The sequence below is a fragment of the Hyaena hyaena genome, unplaced genomic scaffold, assembly GCF_003009895.1.
Source record: "Hyaena hyaena isolate Hyena2069 unplaced genomic scaffold, ASM300989v1 scaffold_55, whole genome shotgun sequence".
Lineage (NCBI taxonomy): Eukaryota > Metazoa > Chordata > Mammalia > Carnivora > Hyaenidae > Hyaena > Hyaena hyaena.
In genome coordinates this window covers 2,205,136-2,232,101 of record NW_024080687.1, presented here as the reverse complement: position 1 = coordinate 2,232,101, position 26,966 = coordinate 2,205,136, and the positions used below count along the sequence as shown (strand labels likewise).

Genomic DNA, 26,966 nt, shown 5'->3' with positions numbered 1-26,966 from the left:
GCTTAAAAAGTTAACCAACCTCCCTTTCCTTTAGAGAAACTGTGATAGACACCAAGTGAGAGTGTTCAGCCGCCAGAGCTTTATGGAAGGTTGAACCCATGGCCGTGATAATGTCTAAAAGGTTAACTCAAGAAGGCCAGAGGTTTCCATAAAGGTCTTGAGATTTAAGGGGAGCAAAAGTGGATGCTTCAGATAGGGTGCCAGTGGAGGGTCCTGTGCCTTGGTCACTTCTTGGGGGATTCCCACGTGGACTCCCCTGGATATTTTTAGAAGTCTACTTTGGTGGCACAGATCAGACACAGCAAGGAAGTTTGCTGGGGCTGGGGCTGCGGGGGTTTTTGGAGTCCAAAATTAGGAAACCATAGATGAACCAACATGTAGGGCACATGCCCATTTTATTATTTACAGAGCATATTTTTGCCTGTCTCATATATATCATAGTGGGACGTGTACTGTGAGACCCGGCGCAGCAGTTCCGCAGTGGAACCAACTGGCTGGGAGACCCAAGGATGAGAGGTGCCTTTTCTGTTTGCTCTCATCCAGGCTGTCTAGGAGTGGTGCTGGGGATGTGGCTTGATGGTAGTGAATTTGTCACATAGTAGCCCAGTGGCCATATACGAATAGTGGTTAGTAGGAAGGAACTTTACTGGCTAGAGCAGCACCAGACATCCATTTTACAGAGGAAGGATCGACTTTCCATCATCACTCACAGCTCTGGTGAAGCCCTTATGTGGTGTGGAGTCACCACTGCGTTCTCTTTGGTGAGAAGTGAAATGCACGTAAATAAAACGTTGCAACTGAATTGGGAAAAATCTGACACCGAAAGATGAAATGTAGCTTTTGCAGCATGAGATTTGTGGCACAAACTGACCAGAGGAAGGAAATCTGATGATCTAGATAGATGCCTCTGGTTATTACCGCTTGTGCTGTGTGCCTTGTGCTAGGCGCTCAACAGGATGAGTCAGATATTGCCGTAAATAAAGACTTTATGGGGAACGGAGAGATCCTTGTGTTTGAAGGACTAGGTGGAAGCCGGCTAATTTATAAATGTCTCCTTTCATTCTTTTCAGGGCTGGAATCAATTGCACTAAAAGTCCTTTGAGGAAAACAATTTTTGAAACATTTCTTTCTTTCTTTTTTTATTATTTTTTGCTACTGCAAAGAGCCTCTGAAGCTAAACCGTAGCTGAGTCATATTCCCAGCTCTAGCCCTGGCGCCATTTGGCTGGTCCTTGGAATGGCTTTTAATAGTGCTCCTATCAGGAAAACACACTCACATTGATCTATTATCTTATCTTCGGTCTCAATTGCCAGGCCATTGGAAGGCGCATGGTTTGTAAATTATTTAAAATACCATTTAAAAAAAGATTTTATTTATACATTAGGATATTAACTCCCAAGACCTCCACAGAGTTAGAAAGTACCTGGGAGCAATTCCATGAAATTCTAATGTTGATTCTTAGATCCTTTTGTCCTCGGTGACTTTGATAATAAAATGAATGAGCCTTACGAGGAAAAGTCAGCTTCCATAAGGTCTGTATTATGTCTTCTCTCTCTCTGCATTAATTGGGCAGATGCTTCCAATGAGCCTGCTCTGTGTCAGAGCCTCTGAATGTTAGGTGCTGATGAAGTAACTTTGAGAAGCTAACTTGGAAGAGACACAGCAGAATTGAGAAGAAAGCCCAGTTCAGTCCTCAGTATTCTGTTAAACATATCAGGACATTGAGGACTTAATTCGTTGGGCAGATGAGCAGGGTCCCACCTTTTATTTTTACAACTTATAAAAATGTATGACTAGTCAGTCACTCTTTATTGTTGTCTGCTTTCTGGCCATAGCCACATCTCCTTACAGCTTTCAGCCCCCTGTCCCCACCACCTCTGCTCTGTGCCCTCACTGAGAACTCAGCTCCATGGTCGCCATCTTTATCTCAGTTTGTCACCTCACTCTGTTCTCTCCACTTCTTCGTCCCTCAGTCACCGCATCTACCTCTTCACCAGCACCTGCAAGCTCTCTCACTCTGTCACCGCTCTCCCCAACCAGAGCAGGGGGGCACTTGTCTGTCTTTACAGAATGGGCTTCTGGGTACATTTTGATTCAAAGAAGGGTTTCCAAAGCTAAGGAGGGTGTAACAAAACTCCAGTTTCAAGAGCATGTGTGCACAGCGTGAGAAGAGCATAAAAACTAACATCTGTTAGTTCCTGAGGTTCTGTGCTGGATGCTTTGTCTCCATGATGTCCTCGTTTACAAATGAGGAAACTGAGGCCTCAAGAAGTTGCATTCGGCAACCCAAGTCCTTTGCAATAGCAAAGTCAACTGTTTTCTGGCTTCAAGTCCATACTTTTTCTGCTGCTTGATACCAAAGGCTTTGAATATCTGTGAGTGATTTTGAGGAGAAACTTTATGGAACTTTATATCAGAGGTTAAGGCAAATCTAAACTAAGTTAGAGTCTCAAATATTATTTGTAGTTCTTTCTCTGTCCTTAGTGCAGTGGGAAGTGGGAAGGACTGAGGCACAGGTGAGGAACCCAGGTAGAAAGGGTCTCATGTGGCAATTGGCAATATCACTTTGGACTCTTCTGGCTCTTACTTACCTTTACTAAGCCATCTTCTTAGGGAAATCAAAATTATTATTAGTCACACAAAATGAATTTTTACCTACCGTGTGCATTTTGTATTTTCCTGTTAATCTTTAATGCCACTGTGTATAAGTGTTCTGCCACTGTAGAGAAGTAGTCATACTTTTCTTTTGTGGTAGTTTAGAGTATGTGGAAAATACATTGTTTTGGTGAAAATGTAACATTTGTGGGCCTAGTAACACAAGCATGTGTGATGCTCAGTGCTACCCATGTTTCTTACATTTTGAGTAACATTTATTTTTAAGATGTAATTTTTTATTAAAATGTTTATTTTGAGAGATGGGAGTGGGGTGGGACAGGGGAGGGGCAGAGAGCAAGGAAGAGAGAGAATTCCAAGCAGGCTCCGTGGCGCTATCAGTGCAGAGGCTCAATGTGGGGCTCGATCCCATGAACTGTGAGATCATGACCTGAGCTGAAATCAAGAATTGGACGCTTAACTGACTGAGCCACCCATGCGCCCCTAAGATGTACTTTTTAAGAACAGTTTTAGGTCAACAGCATCCTGGGGAGGAAGATATGGATACCTCCCGTATCCCTTGCTCCCACACATGTACAGCTTCCCCATCATCAGCAGCTCCCATCAGAGTGGTACTCTCATTACAGGCAATGAATCTGCATTCATTAACACATCATGATTACCCAAAGTCCTTGTTTTACCTTAGAGTTTACTCTTGGTGTTATATACACCATGTGAGTTTAGACAAAGATATAATAACATGTATCATACTGAGTGGTTTCACTGCCCAAATCCTCTGTATTCCCCCTGTTTACCCCTCCTCCACCTAGCCCCTAAAAACTGATATCCTTTTCATGTCTCCACAATATTACCTTTTCTAGAATGTCATACAGTTGGGATCCTACAGTATCTAGCCTTTCCAGATTGGCTTCTTTCACTGCATAACATGCATTTAAGGTACTTCTATGTCTTTTCATGGCTCGAGAGCTCATTTCTTAATACTAAATAATATTCTGTTGTTTAGATATACTACAGTTTATTCGTTTACAAGGACATTTGTTTTCATTTAATGACTACATAAGAAAAGTATTGGTTGTAAAATTTTCAGAAATAATCAGAAAGCATAAAGAAGAAAGTAAAAGTCACTTGAAATTCAATACCAAAAATAATCCCAGTTAGTATTTTGATGCCTTTCCTTCCAGTGTTTTTCCTGAGAATGTATTTGTGGGTATGCATATGTAGTCACACACTTCCTTTTTATTTTATAAAATTTTGCTCATATCTTCTAAGCTGATTTCATTTTTTAAAATTATTAGAAGGGGTTGCCAGATCTCAAGATGATAAATCTTATATGAGGTAAAAATAAACATTTTGAAAATAGTTTGTAAAAATCGGTATAAAATTTATTCTAGTTCCTTTAAGAGTATTCTAGCCCATGGGATTATTTATTTCCTGATCTAGTTGCCTGCCCCAGAATATAATTGTACATTCTCTTTCTTGCTTTTCTTCCTGTCTCCTTTGTTTTCTCACTTTATCCTGTTTGATAGGTGCTCATGGGATATCGAGCATGCGAAATGGCCATGTGTAAGCGCATGCCGTGCTGGGCACCATAATGGCCTCTGTGGTCCTTCTCCACACCTCTCTGAGGCCCCCTCTCCATGTTCCCACTTCTAGAGTGGTGCCACATGCCTTCACTGAGGATTCTTAGACCTGCGTTTGAGGAAATACTCTACATTTGTTTAGTTTACAAAGTTTATGTTATTCCTTTAACTTCGTAATAACCACGTGAAGACACCGTTTTACAAGTGAGGGAAAGGCTTTGAGAAGTTAAGGGACTTGCCCAGGCTCACACATCTCTCTTGAATAGTTCATGTTTAAAAATGGCTTAGTGTGAGTCACACTGAACTCAGGAAGAGAAGAGATTCCAGCTGATAATTTAAAGAAAAGTACAGAAAATATTACCACAGCCAAAGTGATTTCAGATTACTCTAACTAGAAAATTTCACTGAATTTTAGATGTTTTTTTTTTAAAGTTTGTTTATTTTTATTTTTGAGAGAGAGCGAGCAGGCAGGGGAGGGGCAGAGAGAGAAGGAGAGAATCCCAAGCAGGCTCCATGAGGTCAGCGCAAAGCCTGATGCAGGGCTCGATCTCATGAACCTTGAGATCATGACCTGGGCTGAAGTCAAGAGTCTGATATTTGACTGGCCACCCAGACACCTTCCCCCCCCCCCCCTAAAGTAAGTAGCAGGGGCACCTGGCTGGCTTAGTTGGTAGAGCTTGTGACTTTTGATCTTAAGGTTGTAGGTTCAAGCCCCATGTTGGGCATAGAGCTTACTTAAGAAAAAGAGAGAGAGAAACAGAAATAAATAGGAATCAAGTATAAGTAAAGGAAGAAACCAATTTAAATCAATTAATGGAGGAAAAAAATCTATGTAGGAAAAAAGAGTGTTTTCAATGTAGCTGCTCACACATTACCAGGAAGGGAGGGGAAAAATAGTGCTTCACTTTTCCCAACACAAAAAGGCTGTGGATCAGGAATAGCTGAATCAAGGGGCAGAGTAATTCTCTCCTGATTCATAGGAGATAGGTGTCTGCTGAAGGGCAAGTGGAAGAAGATCCAATGCCAGATGAGGGCTTTTCTGATTTCTGGAAATCTAGCTACACAAAAGATGATAGAATATAGAGTCAAGATTCTTAGGAAATCTTGAAATCTAAAACATCTTCATTTCCAACAGATATCTGGAAAACCAGAGCCATCCTGTTTGGCAGATACTTTATTTTAAGCTACTTAGTCTACCTGGAAATATAATTTGAATTATTATTATTTTTTATTCAAAACTTGTGAAAATGGAGCCAGCTTTCCTAGTGTCTGACTTCTAGTGTTCAGGGGGCTGAATGAAGTAGAGAAAAGAAGCCATCACTTCGTGGAGTAGCCTGCCCCACAGAACAAGGGAGGTGGTGAGTTGGCTGAGGGAGGTCTATGACTGGGGGGAGAATTAGAGGCTTAGTCACCTATCAAGGTCAAAAGCTCTGTGGGAAGTATGCAGAGGTGGTTCTGAAGCGCATTTTCCCCTGTTAATAAGATAAGGAGGCAAATAGGCACAGACCAGGACCAACAGAGATGCTCTGATTATATGGAGGTAAACAAATGCGGAAATGTGTTCTGAGTGGGAAATTGAAAACGTAGCAGTGTATTAGGCAGTGCAGAGTATTTGTTAAGCATCTCAAAGTCTTGATGGTACTACCTAGAGTTCATATTTCAGTTTTGTGACATTGAAAAATCAGAAGGAAATACTGGGTTATTCAGAACCAGACTGTAATAACTGCCATTGGATTTGGCATTGTGGAAGCCATTGGTGATCCTGGCAAAAAGAAATGTCAGTAGGAGAGATTCAAAAGAACATTGGGTGAAATTTTAAGAGAAAACGGAGGATAGGAAGTGGGGAAAAGGAATTCAGGAAGTGAGCACACTTTTAGAGTGTTCTCTGTAAGGGCGTTAGGAAAATGGGTCAGTAACTGGGATGGGATATGGCGTAGTTGGAAGGACAGTTAGGACTTGGAGTTACAAAACTAAAGCCGCTGGTGCTGGCCCTTCATGAATGAGCATCCTTGACAAAGCACTGTGTCTCTCACGGCCTTGGTGTCTTCAACAGAAAAATGGGGATACTGAAACCTACCTAGAATGGTGATTCTGGAAGATAATGTATAATAACGATTTTTCATTGTGAGCAGGAACATAAATGTAAAAATCTCATCATCTTTAGTGTGTAATAGAAATTCTCAAAGAAACATTGATTACTTGGAGGAAGTGGAGTCCTGAGAAAAATAGATATGAATGATTGGGTGAACTGAAGGCCTTTATTAAGAGCCCTGGGAAGGGAAGACCATAGAATGTGCCGGGGAAGAAAAGAGAAGGGCCAGATTGGAAGAGACGGTGAATGTTGGCGAGAACTCCGAGGAAAATCAAGTTGGATAGGGAGGATTGGGCTGAGGAAGAATGATTGTAAAGGCCATTCAGGAGACTCTGAGTTGATGGGGCAGGCAGTGGGGTGGCCTGTGGGTTCCCCAGCAGGATCGTTGAAAGTGAAAGGCTTTGGATTTCTACGTTCTGTGGAATCACAGGGATTAGAGCAAATTCTACTTTGTCTATAAGAAGATCTCCAATGTTGCCAACGCATCTGGGATATTTTTTTTAATGTTTTATTTATTTCTAGGAGAGAGAGACAGCGTGAACAGGGGAGGGTCAGAGAGAGAGGAAGTGACAGACTCTGAAACAGGCTCCAGGCTCCGGGCTGGCAGTCAGCACAGAGCCCAACGCGGGGCTCGAACCCACGAACCGCGAGATCACGACCTAAGCGAAAGTCGGACGCTTAACCGACTAAGCCACCCAGGCGCCCCTGGGATATTTTAATTTGGTGGAGGAAGCAGGAGGAATCAAAGACCAGGAGAAATAGAAAGTAGAAACATGAAGGCAAGGAAGCCAGCTGGAAAGGTGCATCTACAATCCCAGTGTGGTGAGAACCAGAGTTGAACCTTATTGTTAGGGAGATTATGTGCTGTGAAAGTCAGGGTAAATATCCTGGAGAAGAAAAGTGCAAAAGAAAGGGCTGTTTCAAGAGGGAAAACATTTATGAAATAAGTCTTAGGTCAGCCAGTCAACAGGTATTTATTGAGTACCTACTATGTGCCATTGTAGTTCTTGACATTCTTCTGGGCACTCTTCCAAGCTCTGTTCTGAGCATAGGCGACAACACCCTTAATGGCAGGAAATGTGTGGGAGGAAGCCAAACTGTGACAAAACTAGGCTTACATTTCTTTTTCTCTTTTTGTTTTGTGAGAGTTTATATCTTACAGGATTTTGTATGTTCTCCTGTGCCTATCGCATAGTTTGCCAAGTGAATTTGTAATACTTAGTAAAAGAGTTAGCAATATTAATCTGTTGCTGCGATTTTTTAAAAAATGTGATCTGTTGATCCACATTACTAGCCTTAAAAATGTTCCCAGGGCAGCTGTGTTTAAGAACGCATGACCAGGTTTGGCTTGTTCAACTGTAGAAGAACACCATCAAATTCATTCCCCCAGCCATTGGTGTGATACTCCTACAAGCAAATAATCAAAATAGAAGACATGAAGATAAATGAGAGAACGCATACAGAGAAACATTGATTTAAAATGAAGGGAAACAAGGCTTCATTTCTGACTATCTGAAGGAAATTGGTTGGGTGTATTCAAGGATTTAGAATCAATGAAGTGCACCACAGAGTTATTTATATCCGTGAAGTAACCCATTTTCTATTTCTAATCCTGTGAAAAGCACTAGTTTGATCTTTACCAAGGGCATAGGAAGAGGGAGGCCATGGTCTACCCTTCTTCCTTCAGCGTTGAGCTAATGGGGTGTGGTGGTTCTGCCACTGTTTTGCTTTGATATTGGTGTTCTCATAAGGCTTACATGTGTATGTGTAAGACCGCATAACTGTGCAGCTGGAGATTTAGGGTGCAAGTCGACAAGTGTGTGAATAAATGAACTCTCCGATTGGCTAAGCACTAACTTGAAGCATGCGATTGTGAGTGCTAACTAATTCTGAACTATAGTTTTGAGTAATTCATCAGGACCAGGACTCTGGTTTAATGGTTTGTGTGGCAAGCCTATTCCACTACCCTTCACAGTAGAATTTAAAAAAATAGTGTATTTGTAATTGATGTCATTAAAACGGTGGACTCGGGTTTGGGTTTTAAAGCAGAAATGTTCAGTGGTTCAGATTAATTTCCAGCACTGGTTTTGGAGGTTGAAACCAAAATGTGTACAAAAGCAAACACTTCCCTTTCAGAGCAAATAATTGGAGCTCGAGTGAAATGTAAGCAAGTGGGCATCAGCTACAAGTTAGTTTTGACACAGATGTCTGGAAAGCATCACCAATTAGGATAGTTTTCGTGAGAGCCATAGTGTATTATTGTCTCTCTGTGCCCACGGAAGGAAAGAAAGCAGTTAGTTGGTGGAGCCTGGACTTGTACCGGTTGGCCAGAACCTGAGGCTGAGGTCCTCCCCATCTGGATTTGGGTGACACCAGCAGAGACAGCTCTGTGAACAGAGCGGCAGACACTCGAACCGAGACAGACACCCGCCACAGCCGGTCTCTCAAATGTTGATCAGTGACTTCTGAAGGGAAGATGTCTTGACCAGATGCCTTATAGTTCCTGGGCCATCTTCTTTGTTTTTCTGTCTGGTCTCATGAGCACAGGAAGTCAAATACATGCCGATAGTTGCTAAAGGAAATAAAACGCACATCATTGCTCTCCAATAGAAATAAAGTCTCTCCATAGAGAAACAAGGGGAAAGTCCATATGAGGAAGCATGGATATCATCCTCAGGCATATTAAAAAGTGAATGAGTTGACCAAGTAATAAAATAGTAAAGGAAGACTGTTAAGGTGGGCTTACTTGCTAAATAGGCTGACCTTAAGGCATTTTCAGTTCCCTTATTCCAGAAGGGTGGAGAGATTTCCTTTCTATCTGGGGAAGAAAAACTTTTCCCACATTACTCTTTATTTCATGTGGTATAAGTATAGTTTTTCCTTCTGTCTTGTCAGTGGAGTTAAAACTGATGAGGGGCGCCTGGGTGGCTTAGTCGGTTAAGCGTCCGACTTTCGCTTAGGTCATGATCTCGCGGTTCGTGGGTTCGAGCCCCGCGTCGGGCTCTGTGCTGACTGCCAGCTCAGAGCCTGGAGCCTGTTTCAGTCTGTGACTCCCTCTCTCTCTGACCCTCCCCTGCTCACACTGTCTCTTTATCTCTCTCCTAAAAATAAATAAAAAACAAAAAAAAACATAAAAAAAAAGAAAAAAAAAACTGATGAATTCCCCTTACATCTAAGTGTTATGGTTGTAAACCAAAGGGATTTATTCAGTGGTGCTCACATTTATGTAAATGCTCTTTTTAAAAGCTTTAATTTTTCCTCCTCTTACTTTTGTTCCTTTCTTTTCTCCGTTTAGCTTTTCCTGGTAAGAATGAGGTAGCTCCGTTTATTTGTTACTTTTCTTTAGCTGGATGATATTGCTATGAGACATAGTGACATAGTTGCATCCAGATCTTTCCTCTATCCTGGAAATAAGCACATCAGTGGGAATGTTTCTATTTTTATTGATTTGTGGGATGAGCCCAATGAGACAATAAGTTGGACTGCTTGTGGATTGTGTTTAAAATTTTAAAAATGCTTGCAGCAACGGAGGTAGCTGGGTTCCTGCATGAACGTCTTAAGTTCTCTACCAGGGACTGTCTTTCCCCCTAATGTGCACGTGCCCAGTTTATTACCCGTCAGGTGCCAGTAAACAGTCCAGCGTTAGAATGAGCACATGAACTGTGCAGTGATCGCTAAATCCCAGAAACACCCTAAATACAATTTTTTCCCCTTTAGTGGCCTAGGATAATAACGTGAGAATAACATAAAATGAAATATGAACCTTTATTTCCTTTTGAGAAGTGTCAGCATTCTCAGGCTGCATTTCCACTGGCCCTTGCGTGGCATCAGCTGCCTCAAACCAGATTCTTGCATCCTTGATTTTGTTCTCTACAGAGCTGGAAAAATCAGCTGAGACCAGTGCCCTACCATTTCCAATACTCACTTTCTTACAGAAAAGGAGGCCTTTCCTCCTTCAGAGTCTGTCTGTGATTGAGCAGATAGATAGCCTGTTCACTAACTTTTCTCATTTTACCCTAATCAGTATTCTCCTATCATTGGTCACATCAGAAGGCATCATTTTGAGAGCTATAGGCACCTAACTGTGTCTTGGTCAGGTTTCGGGTTTTTTAAGTTGTCTGGACAAAGCCTCTGCTGGGTGTGAATCACAGTATCTCTCATTGCTCATGCGACATGGCAGCCTTTGAAGTATCGGGGACCTTTGTCTGTAACACGGCTGCGTCACTGCTTTCCAACACGAGAGAGCTCTGAGGGGAATGACGTGGATTCTTGAGTATTCAAGATTTGCCGTCTTTGGTGCCATGTAAGATTAATATTTATAAATTGGGCACAACGTTTTAGAATGTATACCTCTCTTTCTTTTGTCTCTACTATTGTAGCTCCTTATAATTCACCCGGTGGCTCTGGGGAGAGTAGCATGCTTCTGAAAGAAGGTCACCTGTGTTGCAACACATTTGTGAGCCTTGGCCAAGCCATTTCTTGTGGGCATTCCATAGATACTCTGAAAGCTCCTGAGTTCTTATTATGATCTCAGGGGGTCTTTCACACACATTGTTCAGCAGTGCTCCTCAGCCCTGAGACAAGCACACTGGCCAAATGTCTGCGACACTTTCAGGTGGGCCCCCTGTCAGCCTGTTGGCTGACAGATGCTCTTCTCTGCCCACACCCTGAGCTTACCTGGTGGTAAAGTGGGTCAGTCTTCAGAGCCCAGTAGAAGGCAGTAGAATGGAAACATGACAGTGTTTAGTCCATTCTTCTGAAATGTTAGTCTTTCATGGTTAATTATATGAATATATATATTTTGCATGATGTATTTAGCAACAGATAAATACTATTGGTTACAAGAGTCTTATTTTTAAAGCCTCCAATTTTAGTACCACACTTACTTACTTTGTTTAATGAGTATCAATACTTAATGGATAAGAGCTGGGACAGACTGTTTAGTTAATAAAGAATCCACCTGGTATGGTTGATGTGGTCCTGATGTTGTTAGTTGAGAAATTTGCCTTGTACTCTGTATCTGCAGCCATGTGAGAAAGCCACTTCATTTTTCTGTGCCTCTGTTCCATACCAACTGAACTACAGTAGCAACTCTAATCTTGAGATGTTAAGAATACCAACAGTAATCCCTTACATTACATAATGTGTAGGACAGCCCAATAATGTAGGTGCTGGTGAGCTGTCAAGTGAAACATGAAGGAAAAAGGCATTGACCTTGGAGCCCGCGCCCTCTCCAGTCTATAGCATCTCTCAGGTGGTTGTGCAATGTGGTCTTCTAGGTTCCCAAGCAGGATAGCCCATCTGGTCCTGGTGCCTCTTCACAGATGGCGTGGTGAGTCCCCTAAGTGTTAAAATACTTTGTAGTTTATAGTAGGAGTCTCGTAGCACTAGGCAGGTTATTTATGTCCCTCTTTAAATCTCACAGAGAGAGAAATCCTCTTTTCATGAAACAGATGTTTGTTAGTGTGCTTTATTTCCTAACCAACACAATTTGTATGCCTCATCAGCTCGTCATAGAATCTTCAAGTTGAGGGGTGCCTTGGGTGGCTCAGTTGGTTGAGCATCTGACTCTTGATTTCAGCTCAGGTCATGATCTCACAGTTCATGAGTTTGAGCCTGAGTTTGGGCTCTGTGCTGACAATGCAGAGGCTGCTTGGGGTTCTCTCTGTTCTTCCCCCCCTCCCCCAACATCCTCCCCTGCTCTCTCTCTCTCAAAATAAATAAATAAATAAACATTAAAAAAAGAATTTTCGAGTCGTAACAGAGGCCACTGGGGCTCAGTTCATTTATTTGACAGATAAGGAAACTGGCAAACAGCCCCTGCAGCGTTTTGTTGTTTATTTGGGCAGATTCACCGTCCTAAAATGTTCTTTTTTCTTTACTACTCCTTTGAGCTAATATCTTCTTTCTAACCACCAGACTTCTTGAAAGAGTCGCTCAGGCTTGTCGCCTCCACTTCCTCACACCCACACACTCCCAGCCTCTTGTAGGCTGGCTTCCGCTCCCCGGCTTTGAGTGAGACGGCTGTCTCGAACTTGGCTAGTGGTCTCCCTTCGGCGATCTCGACCCCTCTGCAGCACGGCAGCCCTGCTGCTTACCAGGTCCTCTCCCTCTACCCTTGGCTTCTGCCATTATCATCTTCTGATTTCCTCCTCCCTGCCCCACTGCTCCTCTTTCCTTTTTGCTTTATCTTCTAAACTCCCACTTACCTCCTACAAGTGGACATCACCAGAAGTCCTGAACTTCGTTTCCCTCTCTCTCCATTTCCTTGCTTGTTTATTTAAGGCACCAGCATATGAACAGTCACCCTGATTTTATGAACATCTCCCGGGTCTTTGTCTTTCATCCCAACCAGCTTCAATTGCTTTATCTCCCTTTGCCCTAAAACTAGTGTCACAGAACCCTTTTGATCTTTGATCTTTAAGTAACGTACCTTTGTAAAAACTCTCCCGTCCTTACCTTAGTATAGGGGACTTAGCAGCAAGCCAGAATTACTGTTCCCAGACACCAGCCTCTTCCCCTTTAAGGCTCTGTTTGCACAGTGCTGCTGGTCAGTCTCCCTAAGGCTCAGCTTTGATCATGTTAATGGGAGGGCTTCACATCGCAGAGCGTTACATCTCTAGATGCTGCCCAATCGGTCACAGGCATCTGAGGTGGCTTCTTTAAGCCCATAGTCACTTGGCCCCCTCTTATCTATATATCTCCAACCACTTTCCTACACACATTCTAGTCCAGTGGTTCTCAGGTGGAACCAATTTTGGAACCAATACCCCATTTTTATAATAAATACTCAATCATTGTCCTATTACCACCCTAAAGTGAAATCTTTGGTTTTCTATACCTGTCCATGTAGCTTCCAAAAGTTCATGTCAGGAATGCAGCATAAAGGAAAAATAAAGGATCTTAATTAAATATAAAATTGTACTGACATATTTTAATGTCTTAACACTTGGAGAAGAATGTGCTAGAAAACATATAATGAACTAGCTAGCCACGTGGACGTGTATAGAATCATCTTGAATGTGACAGCTACAAATTGAGATTGATGCCCTTATGTATTAGTTGCTCAGATACCAAAAGTGAGCATTGGTGAACATTTTTCTGAACTCATGAAAAACTCTTGGTAAAATTCCCAACAAAACAAAGTATGCCCTTCTCTTGATTTCCAGGTAGTTTTTATTCCTAGTAAATCTAACATTTTAAAACTATAGAAAAACACCCTTTATGCTTATGTTTAAATAGAGTGTAGGTTCTGAGCTCCAGTAATTATAGCCAGATTTTTTTCTTCTTATGTTTAACCTACTTGAATGTCTGATGGGTTTTCCAAAAGTCATGAGGGATGTGGAACAACTTTTCATTGTGTGGGACTGTCCCATGCATTGTGGGCACCCAGCATCCTTAGCCTCTGCCCACCAAATTACAGTCCTGTACCTACAATCATGTGACAGTCAAAGCCACTTTCACGGATTTCTGCAACAATCCGGGGGGTTGGCACTGTCTTGAGAACCACCGCCCTAGCCAAACTCTCCTCACTGTTCCCTGAATACACCTTGCCTTTCTGGAATCACATGTATCTGTCTTTTGATGCTCTGCTCTTGGGTTAAAAATGCTTCTATGTCCATCTCTTGAAATCTTACCCACCTCTCTAGCTTAGATGGTACATACCCCAGTAAGCCTTCCTTCAGGAAGGGTGTCTGCTGGTCTAAAATCTTGCAGCACTCTGGCTGTAACACTTTACAACTCTTGAAACATAGTGCTTCATGTCCGTTATTTATGTGTAGATGTTACCTTACTTTTCAGCTTCTAAGATCCTGGAGGACACAGACCATCCATAATGGGAGATTATAGTCTCCAGTGTTTCTAGCAAAGTGCCTTGCACACAGTACACTCCCATTGAACGTTTATTGATGAGTAGATGGATAATTTTTAAAGAAACTTGTAGACGGGCACCCGGGTGGGTCAGTTGGTTAAGTGTCTGACTTCGGCTCAGGTCATGATCTCGCAGTTCATGAGTTGGAGCTCCGTATCGGGCTCTGTGCTGACTGCTCAGAACCTGGAGCCTGCTTCAGATTGTGAGTCTCCCTCTCTCTCTGCCCCTACCTCAGCTTGTGTGTGCACATGCTCACACACTCTCTCTCTCTCTCAAAAATAAATAAACATAAAAAAAGAATATGTGTAGAGAAAACAAAAGGGAAGATTGATTTCAGCATGGAAAGTGATACTTACATTTTATCTTCAAGTCATAAACTTCTGATAATACAAGTCAATATCAGAAAAGCACACAGAAAGTCTGTGAGTCTATAGGTTTGGTCTGTATGCATATTTATGACTGTGTATTTGTGGCAATTATTATTAAACATACGACCTTATTCTCTATCCATAGCAGGACGTTGGAGCACAATTAAGCTAGCATTCGATTGTAGAGAAAATGTGAATAAATGTGGCTAAAGTGCCTCTTTTTGATTCAGTTCTGAAATTTCGAGATAAAATCAATGTTTGAAGTCAATCAGGATGCCCGTTCAATTTCCTTGTTTTCCTTCTTTATTCAAGAACCTCAAAACCACTATGGGTAATTCCCTCAAGATCTACTTTTAACACACACATTCTAAAGACTGAGCAAGATTTCCAAGAACTGAGTGCTTTCAGTGTTCACTCCTTATACTCCATTCCTGAGCATCTCTCCCCAGTGACACGAGCCTAGGAAAGCCCAGGACTCACTCCACCCACCTTTCATCTCTAACTAGAGTAGCATGAAGCATTTGTGCAGTCCTTTCTTCCATGGCTTCATTTTCTGTCATCTTAACTCCATCACCAACCCTCAGCCTCGTAACGACATCCGTATGAAAGAAATCAGACCCCTTCCGCAATGAAAAACACATTGAAGCTACTGCACTCCACCATCGCCGCTGGAAAAGTAGATATTATTTTTTCTGTCAATCCAGCTGCAGCGCTATGGCAACGTGGAGTGTGATGGTTGTGTTTCCGTGCGTACCATAACTAGTCAAGCCTTGGGTGCTAATCAACAAAAGTGTTGTTACGGTGTAGGATGATGGGAAACTTAACAGCTCTTTGCTTATTTATGTTTTTGAAGTAGGAAGTTATTTGCCTTTGAATGTGGAGACCGTGTAAAGTGATCCAAGAAAAGTGATACGGCCAAATGACATGATTAATTTTCATTCCTTTCCTTTCCATCTCTTTCCTCAGATGCATTTGAGCCTTGCCCAGACCCCAACTTGATAGAAAAAAGCCCAGGCTTCAGACAACTCAGTCAATTAAAAACCAGCTTTTCTTGCAGTTTGAGAGATGTAATGGAGTCGTAGAAAGATGTGCTCTGCCTTGAAAGATTTTACATAGAGCCGGGAGGTTTAGAAGTACCTGCCAGAGGAGAGTACCGAGAAGTATATGATAAATGTCAGATGAGTGATAGAAACAAGATACCACGTGTTTTGAGGATGAGAGTATCGTAGGTAGACCCTGGGCCTCCTTCTGAGTCCAAGATTGTCCTTTGATCAGACTGTCCTTCTTTAGTACCTTCTTTAGTACTTTCAAAGTACCTCTTGGTCACCGTGAGTTTGCCTTGAGGCTCAGAAACCAGGCCCTCTGTAGCACCAAGGTTGGGCATTAAAATGTCTCACTTCCAGGGCTGTTTCCCTTTGTAATAGACCTCTTTGAAGACATGCGCCAAACTCTATTGCTCAAGACTACGGCAGAGACTATGGTTTTGGGAAGGCAAAACGTTCCCATAGAAAATAGACGGCTTCATTTTAATGTGCTGCTCTGACCACCTTGTCCCAGGGAAATTTTTATAGGCTTCATGAATTGAGATTTAACCAGAATGTCCCATAATAAAGGGATTGTGGTAATTAAGATGCCATAGCTCTTTAGTTCTGCCAGTTAAAGCCAAGGATAGCAGAAAACCAACCCAGAAGCCATATTCAGGAACACTTCAGGATGGGAAGTAGGGGTGGGGGTGGGAGGTTATCGTGTGTTTTAAGCAAAAATGTCTTAACTTTTTAAAATTTGGTGGAGTGATTCCCATTCATTGGCTTCAGCAGGTTTGTGACGTCAAAAAGTAGTTCCAGACCAGAGGAATTCCTGTCCCTTAAGAGTATGGATGGATTTTGTATAAAATGCTAAGTGTTCCAGTGATGTTTGTGGATGTAAATCAGGAAACTGTTCTGTTTTTAAATTCCTAAAAAGCGATTTGTGTTTTGGTGGTGGCGGGGTGGGGGTGGGGGGGTCTCTCTGCAGAATTCTAGCAGTACCTGTACTCCTCGACCTAGGCATTTTCAAAGCCATTTAAATTGAATAGAATAGTTGAGAAGATGGTGTATTATTATTCTGTTGAGGCTGGAAGCTTAGGTAGTATTCTCTGTTGATAGTTAACCTTCCTTGTCTTTATTGAGCTCTGACTTTTTACTTTGAAGGACATACAGTGGTGGCTGGTTTTCTTTATTTAATAGAGCTCTGCTTCTGTCTTATTGTTTTAGCCAGTATACTATTGAAATAAAACTTTGGTACTTGCTAGTGTTTTAAGAAAATAAATCTGAGGGGCGCCTGAGTGGCTCAGTCAGTTAAACGTCCGACTTCAGCTCAGATCATGATCTCATGGAGGTTCAAGCCCTGCGTCGGGCTCTGTACTGACAGCTCGGAGCCTGGAGCCTGCTTCAGATTCTGTGTCTCCTCTCTCTGCCCCTCCCCTGCTTGAGCTCACTCTCTTTCTCACAAAAATAAGCATTAAAAAAAAAAAAAAGAAAAGAAATCTGATAAATCATGGTAAGTAGAATTCTTTCTTTCTTTCTTTCTTTCTTTCCTTTCTCTCTCTCTCTCTCTCTCTCTCTTTCTCTCTCTCTCTCTTTCTTTCAAGAGAGAGTGCGTGCGCGGGAGTGAGCAGAAGGGGCAGAGGGAGAGAAAAGGAATCCTAAGCAGGCTCCACACTCAGCACAGAGCCCCTTGTGGGGCTTAACACAGGGCTCCATCTCAGATTCTGGAACTTGAGCTGGAATCAAGAGTCGGGCACTCAACTGACTGAGCCACCCAGGCGCCCCGGAATTACTTTTTAATTAAAAAAAAATTCAGCCAAAACCTGTTGGGCAACATAGTTCTGCTGCATGGCTAGGCAGATTCCAGTTGTTTCTGTTTTTACAAAATTTCAAGATTTTCAGTTTGTTTTTTATTTAAACATTCCCCTGGATTGTCAGAGACAAAAATGCCTTCGTGTTGGCTGGTGAGAAAATGAAATGTAAAAGTCTTCCTGGAAATGAAAGTGAACAGAGAGGTTTCTCTGCCCATTCGGTAAGTGGATCCTCAGACACAGGTAGCAAAAGTGAGAAGCGAAATTTAAGTTCCGGGTACCGGCAACCAAGGCGAACTTTTAATTGAATGTGCACGATGTTGGAATTAGATTCTCCTCTTCCCCAAAAGGACCGACCGTCCTTAGGTTTTCTCCTGTCCTGCTAAGGACTCCCCGCCACGCTTTCGATATGTTCTGCAGGCCACACACACAGGAGCAGGGCTGTCCGTCATAGAACCCAGATGCCCAGCTGGGGAAGACATTCTTTCAGTAGCATCCGTCTGTTTCTTGGCGAGACTTGTAGGCAGTCTAAAGAAAACAGTCCTGGAACCGCCTTTGGGCCTGCCTTGTGGTTTAATGTTGTGCTGGTTTATATCTGGTTCCTGCCCTGACCTTGAGGGCCTGGACGCCGCTCTCCTCGCCACTGTGTGTCTGTCTGTCTGCCTGTCTGTCCGTCTCTCTTAAAGAATATTTGGTGATTTTACTTTGCTGGGGCGGAATTCCTGTGGACCTCTAGAGAGAGTTTGCTTTTTTGGTGGTGGTTGTTGTTTCTCTAAGTGATTCAAAGAGAGGTGGGGAGGTACTGGAAGGCACGGATCTTAGGGGAGGGAAAGGATCTTTTCTGCAATGCGCCAAGGACGCTGGCAGAATGAAAAGTCGTTTTCATGGGTTTATTTTCAAACTCCGTGATCTTTAACAGTCTGAAAGGGAGAGTTAGCTCAATTCATAGCCAACTACTATAATAAAATTCAGATTCAGGGGCAACCTGGTGTGGGTCGGTGCATTCTGTTCCTAGGGAGCATTCTTTCGGCTTAAAGGGTGGTCTTTGAAAGCACTATTTAGTCGTTGTATTCTTTGGTTTAAATCTTTATTTTTACAGCATTTGTGTTGTTCAGCTTTTGCACCGAAGGGATTTTATTTTCCTCTCCTGATTATTTTAAGGTTAGCAGTTGAATGTTGCTAAAATTTACCCAAGGGAGTGGTTCTCCATTACCCTCCCCCAATCCTCCCCTCCCCCAGGCCTCCTACCTGCCAGTTGTGTCTGAAATAATTTCCCAGCAGTGCTGTTGACTTTGGGAGGTGCAGTATTTCTGGTTTTTGGGGTGTGTGTGTGTGTGTGTGTGTGTGTGTTTTCCCTAATATCTAGCTGATAATTAGTTGTTGCTCAACTTGGAAGTTCTGTTCATCTGTCTCCTCTTGACCCACTCAGAGAATTAACATGTGGCAGTCAAAGTGGGGGTGCCTTATGCATGACGACAGGTGCTAATCTTCAAGGAAATTTACCTCGGTCCCACCCATTAAGGGTATGGTACATAAAAATGGCTTAATGTCTCTTTGAAGGTGTCAGTGGGCATGTGTGGACCACACAGAATGGGTTTCACTGAAAGTAATAGAGTGAAATTGTCTGCATAATTATTTTCGTTGGATTGAGAATCAGCAGCCCTCTTTGGGTTCAGGAAATAAACCTCTGTTAAAACCATATGGCACTATTCTCAGAAGAGATGTTATTACAGGGCCACTTCCCTCTGAAATTTTGAGTCAGGAGTTCTTGAAAGGAGTCACATATGTTTGAGAACGAATGTCAAGTTTTCTTTCTCCAGTGCAGTTATGAAAGTCAGATGTTTTCTTGCCTTTTTCACAAGTGCCACCACGCCCAACAGGTACAAGGTGCTTGAGAAGAGGTGGGCTCAGTTGTGGTAGCAGGGCCACCTCAGGTGTACATGTTTTGAATTATTATCTGGGCCAAGGGATTTGGGTCTGGAAAGAAAAGAAAAAAAAATATTCTTAGTTCAGTGAAACATGGGATTTGTCAACACTGAAAACACGTCTTGAGGTTAGGATGATTATCTTCTGCCTGCCCAGGCCCTTCCTGCAGATTTCAGTTGGCTTTGCTATGGCTTCTGTCCTTTGCCTGGCAGCAGAGTGTAAGGTAGAGTGAGTGAGTACAGTCTGCATACTAATGGCCAGGGGATATTCTGGGAAGAACCGAACTATAGGTAAAAATATTAAATAATACCCCCAAAAATATATATAAGTATTTAAGTATATAATACAATGTGTACATTATGATGATTCATTATGCGTTTAACTTTTTTTGAGGAAGGTTAGTCTTTGCTGGTTTAGTCTTTGCTGTAGAAGGAATATAAGCAAAAGTTGATATTTGTTCGTTTCTTTTAGTAAGCCTGGAAAATTATTAGAATCTTTAGAGCCTACTCTGGCTGTGCGTAATGCTAGGAAGTTCAAATGTCTCCTTGAGTGCCAGGCTCCCACTGAGGACTTCTTAGATATGAAGTCTAGCTTTTCGTTTCATACCGTAGAGGAAGAGGGCAAGATTGCTATGACTGAATGGTAATGGTTAGAAGGATTTTCAGCTACCATAGGTGTTGTTATAATGAGGCCTGGTTTTTACTAGGTGGAAAGGCCACTAGCATATGGATTCCTTCAACCACTAACCTATGTTCTGGATTCATTCATGTATTTATTTCACAAACACTTACTGAGTACCTACTGTACGTACATTAAAAAGGGCCATAGGAATCCAGGGACGGCTTCATTATGTGTATGGCTCAGAAAGAGGCTCATCTTGGAAGAGGCTAACGCATGGGTATTGCTAACTGTGATTGTGTGATCGAAAACGAGAAAGGGCATAAGAAAGGCAGCTACTGTGACATGGAAGTTCAGAAGGAAGGTTTTATTGAAGTGAAAGGATTTGAGCTGAATCTTGAGTATCAGTAACTCACCTTATTGGCAGAAATTCTTGAATATTAAGTTCTAGGTAGATAGATGGCGACTTTGAGAAGACTGACTCAGTTTCTGTTATTTTTATCATAAGATGGACCCTCAAGTCCTCCATCTTGACCCCTGTCTCTGTAGATCTATCAATGGGAGTTATAGCATGGCCCTTTCTGCTTTCTTCTCTCTTAATCCAGGGACTACATCACAGTAGGGGCTAAATTCCAGTGCTGCTTTCTCTTGTATTCTGTCGTTTTTTGAGCCTGTAACTATTGCTCTCCTCTGCTGGAGTGTGCTAGTACCCATGTGATAATCGACTGTAGATACTCAGTTGAGTGGAATTCAGTTGAACAAAGTAGATCAGGTAATTGAATGAACGTCTTAAATACGTACTGAAGTTTGTTTTCAGATTAGGATTAAGGCATAAAAAATTAGACTGTGACCTGGTATGCAAAATCACAGGATAGCTGAGGACCTAATTTTGTGTTAATAGAAGATAAGCCCATTACAAAAGCAGTAGAGGCAAGACTCCGGTTTTGATTGAGGGAAGTTCTAAACTGTTTTAGATTTTAGCAACCTCTGTGGTTCATTTTTCACAGAGGGAGAAAGGAAAAGGTCTAAAAACCTTCAGGCCAACTTGGTGGCTCAGACTTTTTTTTTCTCCGAAGCCCTTTTATGTGCGTTTATTAGTCAGGTTGCAGTTCTATAAATGATATCACCCGCTCTGTTTGCGTTGGATCCCTGCCACATCTCCATCCATAACAGATGGATTCTTTTCTTCCATCCCCGTATGGATTCTCCTGGGCTTCTCACTCTCTGATGGACACCGAGATGGAGAGCGCGGAAAAGGGGGAGGGCGGAGATGAAGGGTTGGGTTTATTTTATTTTGTTTCCATACCTCACTGGAGTGCAGATGGGACCAGAAGTGCTCAAATATGCTGCTCCCTGGGATTTAGGAAGGAACCTTTCTCAGAAGAGACACCGGGAAAGACAGCCAATTGTAGGGAGTTTTTGCTATTGATTCACATTTTCTTCTGCTGTCCATCATCTTTGAAGTCGCCTCTGATTTTTGGCATTCCCTGTGTTCTATGTATCAAAACATATTTTGCTCCTTCTCTGACCCCTGCAAGTGTTAAGTACAGAGCCACAGTCTGAGTTGTGACCTGGCCTGGAAAGGGCTGACTGTGTGTCTCATGGGCACTTCAAATGGAAGGCCCACGCAACATCTGGGGTTCCCTACCTCCACTTCAGCCAAACTTCTCCACCCAAACAGGGACTCCCTCCTTTGGTTTTGCCAGTTTTGAGGGCCTCCCAGTTCACCCATGTGACCAAACCAGAAACCCGAGAGTCCCCCCTCTGCCTTGCTTCTTAACATCTGATTGTCCTATGCTGCTGTTGTCCGGCTCGGTTGTGCACCTCATGTGTGTTCCCTCATACCTGTTACCACTGCTTTAGTCTGGTTCCTGCTCTCACTGTTATCCCCTGGCCTGTAATACAAACATAATTTCCTAACTGGCTTGATGCCTCTAACTGCACTCCCTTCTGGATCTGTTCTCTCCTGTAAGTAAAGTGGTGCTCCTAAACTCCACGTCAGCGTCTGGCATGCCCTTGCTTCAAAACACCTTAGTGGTCCCGTTACCTTCAGACTCTGCGGTGTAGGAGACCAGGACCTTCAGCATCTGACCTGCCCAGCTGCCTGCCACGCACCCCCCTGTGGCCCAGCTCCAGCCACGCCAAATCAGTTCACTCTACATTTTTTTTTAAACCTTTCTGTCTTTGCACTTCCTGTTCCTTCTGCTTGGAATGTCTTTTTCTTCTGCATTTGCTTGACTGAATTCTACTTGTGCTTTCAGTTTATGTAAATGCTGTGTCTTCTGTAAGCCCTTTCTGACCACTCTTGGAAGTTAAGCATTTATTCTTTGTCTCCCCTTGGACTGTTTGGACCTTGATTACGGTGTTGACCACGTTGGTGTGTTTATTTGTTTATATTATGCCTCTCCTAGTATATAGTGAGCCCTTCCTAGTTTAGCATGGTTCACGGTGCATAGAAAACTGTAATTGATAAATGGATACCATGTTTGCTTCATGGCTTTACCTGTATAGGATGTTTTCACCTCTGTTACATTTCATCCTGATGATATTCCTGTGATGCACATACTTTGATCCTCACTTGATGGATAAGGAGGTCAGGTCAGAGGAGGAAGTTGAGTCACAGAGATGATAGATTATTTGCCTACAGCTCCACAACCTAGTTAGCGGTGAAGCTAGGAACGGACTCGGGTTTTCTGCTCCTTGTATAGTCAAGCCCACATTTAGATACAGGTATCTCCTTTTAAGTCACATACTGCTTGGCCTCTTAGCTTGTTTTATTAAGTTCACTAATAGAGTGTGTGTATCTGTGTGTGTGTGTGTGTGTGTGTGTGTAGCCCATAGTGACAAGTGAGGCATCCATAGCGTCACTGATTCTTAGAACTGGAAGTTGGGTAATCGGTTATTTTGCAGAGAAGATTCTGTACCTGAGAAGTTTGCAACTTAACCATTACTGGCTGAACCCACATCTCCTGACTCAGTCATGTGGGATCTTTCTTACTGCCTGTTGGGCAGTCATCAGTTCTATTGGACAGAGTTTACTACTCAATCTCCAGGGTTCTTGGTAGGAACCCTTTTTTGAGCCATCAAGGCAGTTAACTCTTGGAAAGAGCCTATCCTGGTAGTAGGGAGTTGAAAGAATATAATTTCTGTGAATTAAAGAGATAGGATGCAGATGAAAAGGGATCACAGATAACGTTCTTTCATTGGTTACTCCACTCTTCCAGATCACATTACTTCTTTTCCAGTGAGTGTCCTAGGTTCTTGAGTGGGTGCCATTTTGAAAACAAAGCAGCAACAGCAAAGGCATCTAATTAAGCTGATACAAAAGAACCCCACACTGCAGGGAAAGATGTGCTCTGTAGTCAGAGGGACTGTGGCATCATGGTGTAAAGAGAGCATGGTGGATCTCTAGAGAGCAGTATTCCCAATTATGTGAAAGAGACACGGAATTCTGTAGTATTGCCGTTACTTCAACTGGGTTCTCCACTCTGTGTGTGTGTGTGTGTGTGTGTGTGTGTGTATGATATAGATACTAATGTACATGTATATGTGGAAAAGCCAACACTTTGTACATTTCACATAGACAAAAGAATTCACCAAACTGTCATTGATGAAATAATTCAGCATGAAGCCATCAGACCTAAATCCTTGAAACTTAATACTACACTTGCTTTTTAAGTTTATTTTAATTATTTTGAGAGAGAGCGAGCGAGCGAGAGAGCACAGGAGGGACAGAGGGCAGGAGAGAGAGAGAGAATCCCAAGCAGCCTTTGCACTGTTAAGAACAGAGCCCAACGTGGGGCTCAAACTCCCGAACTGTGAGTTCATGACCTGAGCTGAAATCACAAGTTGGAGGCTTAACTGACTGAGCCACCCAGGCACCCCTACACTTGCTTTTGAAAAACAACTAAGCTTTAATTTTAATCACCTGAAGGGGTTTTTTTTTATATTAAAAATAAATGGAGCTAGGGTCTCAATAGCATTCTTCACTTGAGTTAGGGGGTGCTGAGGACACCTGAAAAATGAGCACCAACCCACCTCCTTTGGATTGGAAAGTATGCATTTTTCCTATCTGCTGTGCCTTCAAAAAAAAAAAAAAAAGCTAAAACTTGCTATCTCTAAACTCCATTTAGCACTCCTTTCGATTCCCTTTTATATAACAATAACTTGATCCTACTCAAAATACTTGGCACCTATAGTGACAGCCTGGAATGTAAGAACACTTTAGCAGATCTGAATGTGAGCGAACTCCAGTCGTTTTGGAATGAAGAGGTGGAGCTCTCAGTTCCTTTTTCAGAGTTCACGGAAGATAAGAGTACCAGGATTAACACAATAGACTCCTTTCATTTCATGCGGCTGAATAAAGCAATTATCTGTCTATCAAGACTGCCTGGTAAATTGTGCAACAGCATTTAAGGGAGGGTGGACGGACAGGTGGATAAACGTTACTCCATTGGAAAAAGGTGCTGAGATATGAGGGAATCCTTTGAGTTTAACTTGTAAACTGTTTTATTTTGGAGTTTATATCATGTTACCCTTGCAGCTTAGAGAAATAATTTTTTTTTTCTTAAATATATATTTTGTTGACGGCATTTTCCAGTTCCTTGCCCATCTGAATTTTATTAGGGGGCTTATTTCAAAGACACCTCCTGTTTAATCATGTTTAAACAATCTGTTTAAGACCTATTGTGGAGATGTAAACACAATAGTCCTTTAATGTAGTAAAACAGACTTCTGACAGACACAGCACATAACAGACATCCATCCATTATTGCTTAAGCCGCTGTTCCTTCCATGCCTGACCTGAGGGGGTAACCACAGAGCTCAGCTGACAGCATTTGCCGCTCAGAAGACACTGCCATGCGCCGTATTCATGTCTAGCCAGCAGAGAACGTAGAACAGCAGACGATCAGAGGGGCCTTAGACTAGATTAAAGCTAAGTACCTTAAATCTGTCTTAATGGTTGTGTTTACATCTCCTTCTTCTTCCTTCTTTTAAAAAAGCAATCAGGTTTTGCAAGCATTAAGAAAACCACCCCTTCTTGCCAGCTGGACCAGGTCCAGTTGAAGCAAGGAACCCCCCCCTCCTTTTTCTGTCTTTTTCTTTTTCTTTCCTTTATGATCTTCACTGCCATTTAGCACAGCAAGACCGGGCTGCGGGAGCTGGCTGAATTTTTCCTTGGTTATTACTTTTTAACATTTGCTTCCTGTTACAGCCATGGGAAAGTTGAAAATGATGTTCTGTTGCTGTGGCGGCATGTGTCAAGCGAGGAGCTCTTTGCACTTTTTAATTACTTCTGTGTAGCGTTTTCCTTTGCTTCAGACACACACGCAGTTACATAACACACGTATGAAACCATAGTAATGAAAGAGAAACAGGGAAGATAACACGTTAAGGAGGTTCAGTCAGGATCCAGGAGTTGCGTGACAGTCTGTATAGGCTAGTTGTCACTGGACTCTTTGAAGAATAATGCCATCCATGTTTAGCTGGGTTATTGGCAGATAAACAGTGATGCTTTTTGTCCGGCTGTGGAAACTACCATTTCCATTGCTTGCAATGTTACCATCAAAAAGATCTTTACATCTCTCAGTGGGGGCTCTACAAATCCTAGTAACACAGATCTAGACGTGTGTGTGAAGTATATTTGAAGGCAAAGGAAATGTTTTCCGAACGAAAACACTCAAGTTTTACTAAGTTTTAGGGGTAGAGTGTAAACATAGAGGAAGAGAGCTTTTGTTCGTTTCCCAGAAACTAAAGGGAGAGATGCAGTTTCAGATGGCCCAGGATGGCTGTGGGATGTTGGGTTGTAGTTAGTAGAAGGAGGTATTGTGCTAAAACGAAGTTGTAGAACCTGCGTACAACGTAATAAATGCTCAAAAGTAAAGCTTCTCTGCTTTTTCCTATTCTGTTCTTTCTAGGCCTCTTTTTCTCTGCTTCCCCCTCCCTACCCTTTTTCCTCTCCTCTCCTCTCCTCTCCTCTCCTCTCCTCTGCTCTCCTCTCCTCTGCTCTCCTCTCCTCTCCTCTCCTCTCCCCTTCCCTTCCCTTCTCCCCTTCCCTTCCCTTCCCTTCCCTTCCCTTCCCTTCCCTTCCCTTCCCTTCCCTTCTATGGCCGCCTGGCATATGAAAAGGAGAGCTGAGGCAGGTCAGGGGACTGGCTTTTGGTGTCACTGCCTACTTCCATGACTTCGAACGAATCACAGTATTTTTCTGGGCATCAGTGACTTTTCTATCATGAAGAACATGGCCTGGAAATCCACATTCTCATCCACCTCTGAAAAATTCTCATTCGTGTAATTGTATGTTGGATGGGAGTAAAGAGGGAAAGAGCATCTCTTGGAAATGACAGGCGAAGAAGTCAAGGATCCAGGACTGGAACTGGAAAGTGCCAGAGAATCTGGAGGTAAAGAGGCTGAGTGGATGAGGGAGGTTTTAGGAGTCCAGAGCTGGGCTATGGTGAAGTCAGCCAGGTTCTCTGGAAGCTCTTTCTTGCCTTGCTTGCAAAAAAGTATTATGTCTCCCCTCGTTGTGTTTCTTTTATACTTTCATCTGGTTTTTCTTTAAAAATTTTTAATCTTTTTTTTTCTTTTTACCTCCTGTGAGTTTTTCTTCAGATGTCTCAAGTTTTTCAAGTTCATTATTTCAAGGAAAAGGATTACACTCTAAGCATATGGTTTTTAGAAGTTATTCCCTGATGTGTGACTGATACTGGCATAGCCTGATAGCCCCTTCAGTCTTTGATGGTCGCGATTTGCCACAGCCCAAAATTGAAAAGTTATAAAGGAACTCGCAGTTAAGATGCACGAATATGACTATTTCACAAGTCTTTCATTTGTGTATTTATTGAAAGCTCTTGAATTCTTGAACCTTTAGAAGCCTAGATTTGGAAAGAGGCTCTCCTTCAGTGATCTCTCTCATGCACCCAATTGTGTTTTAAAAATGAGTTTGGGAGAGTGAACTTTTTACTCACTGATCTAAACTGGCGCCTCGTGTTATTAAAAGAAAGTAAATTCAGTTTTTAACATTTTTTTTCTATGAACTAGAGTTCCTAGAATATTTCTATGG

General features: G+C 42.4%; 1 protein-coding gene and 1 non-coding gene across 6 annotated transcripts in view; both read left to right on the top strand.

Annotated features, from left to right (window-relative positions):
• Positions 1 to 26,966, top strand: part of RUNX2 (RUNX family transcription factor 2) — a 126,542-nt gene that overhangs the window by 32,981 nt on the left and 66,595 nt on the right. The gene's annotated exons all lie outside the window — the stretch shown is intronic.
• Positions 4,846 to 4,918, top strand: TRNAK-UUU. The gene has a single exon. It is a non-coding gene; the product is annotated as a tRNA-Lys (tRNA).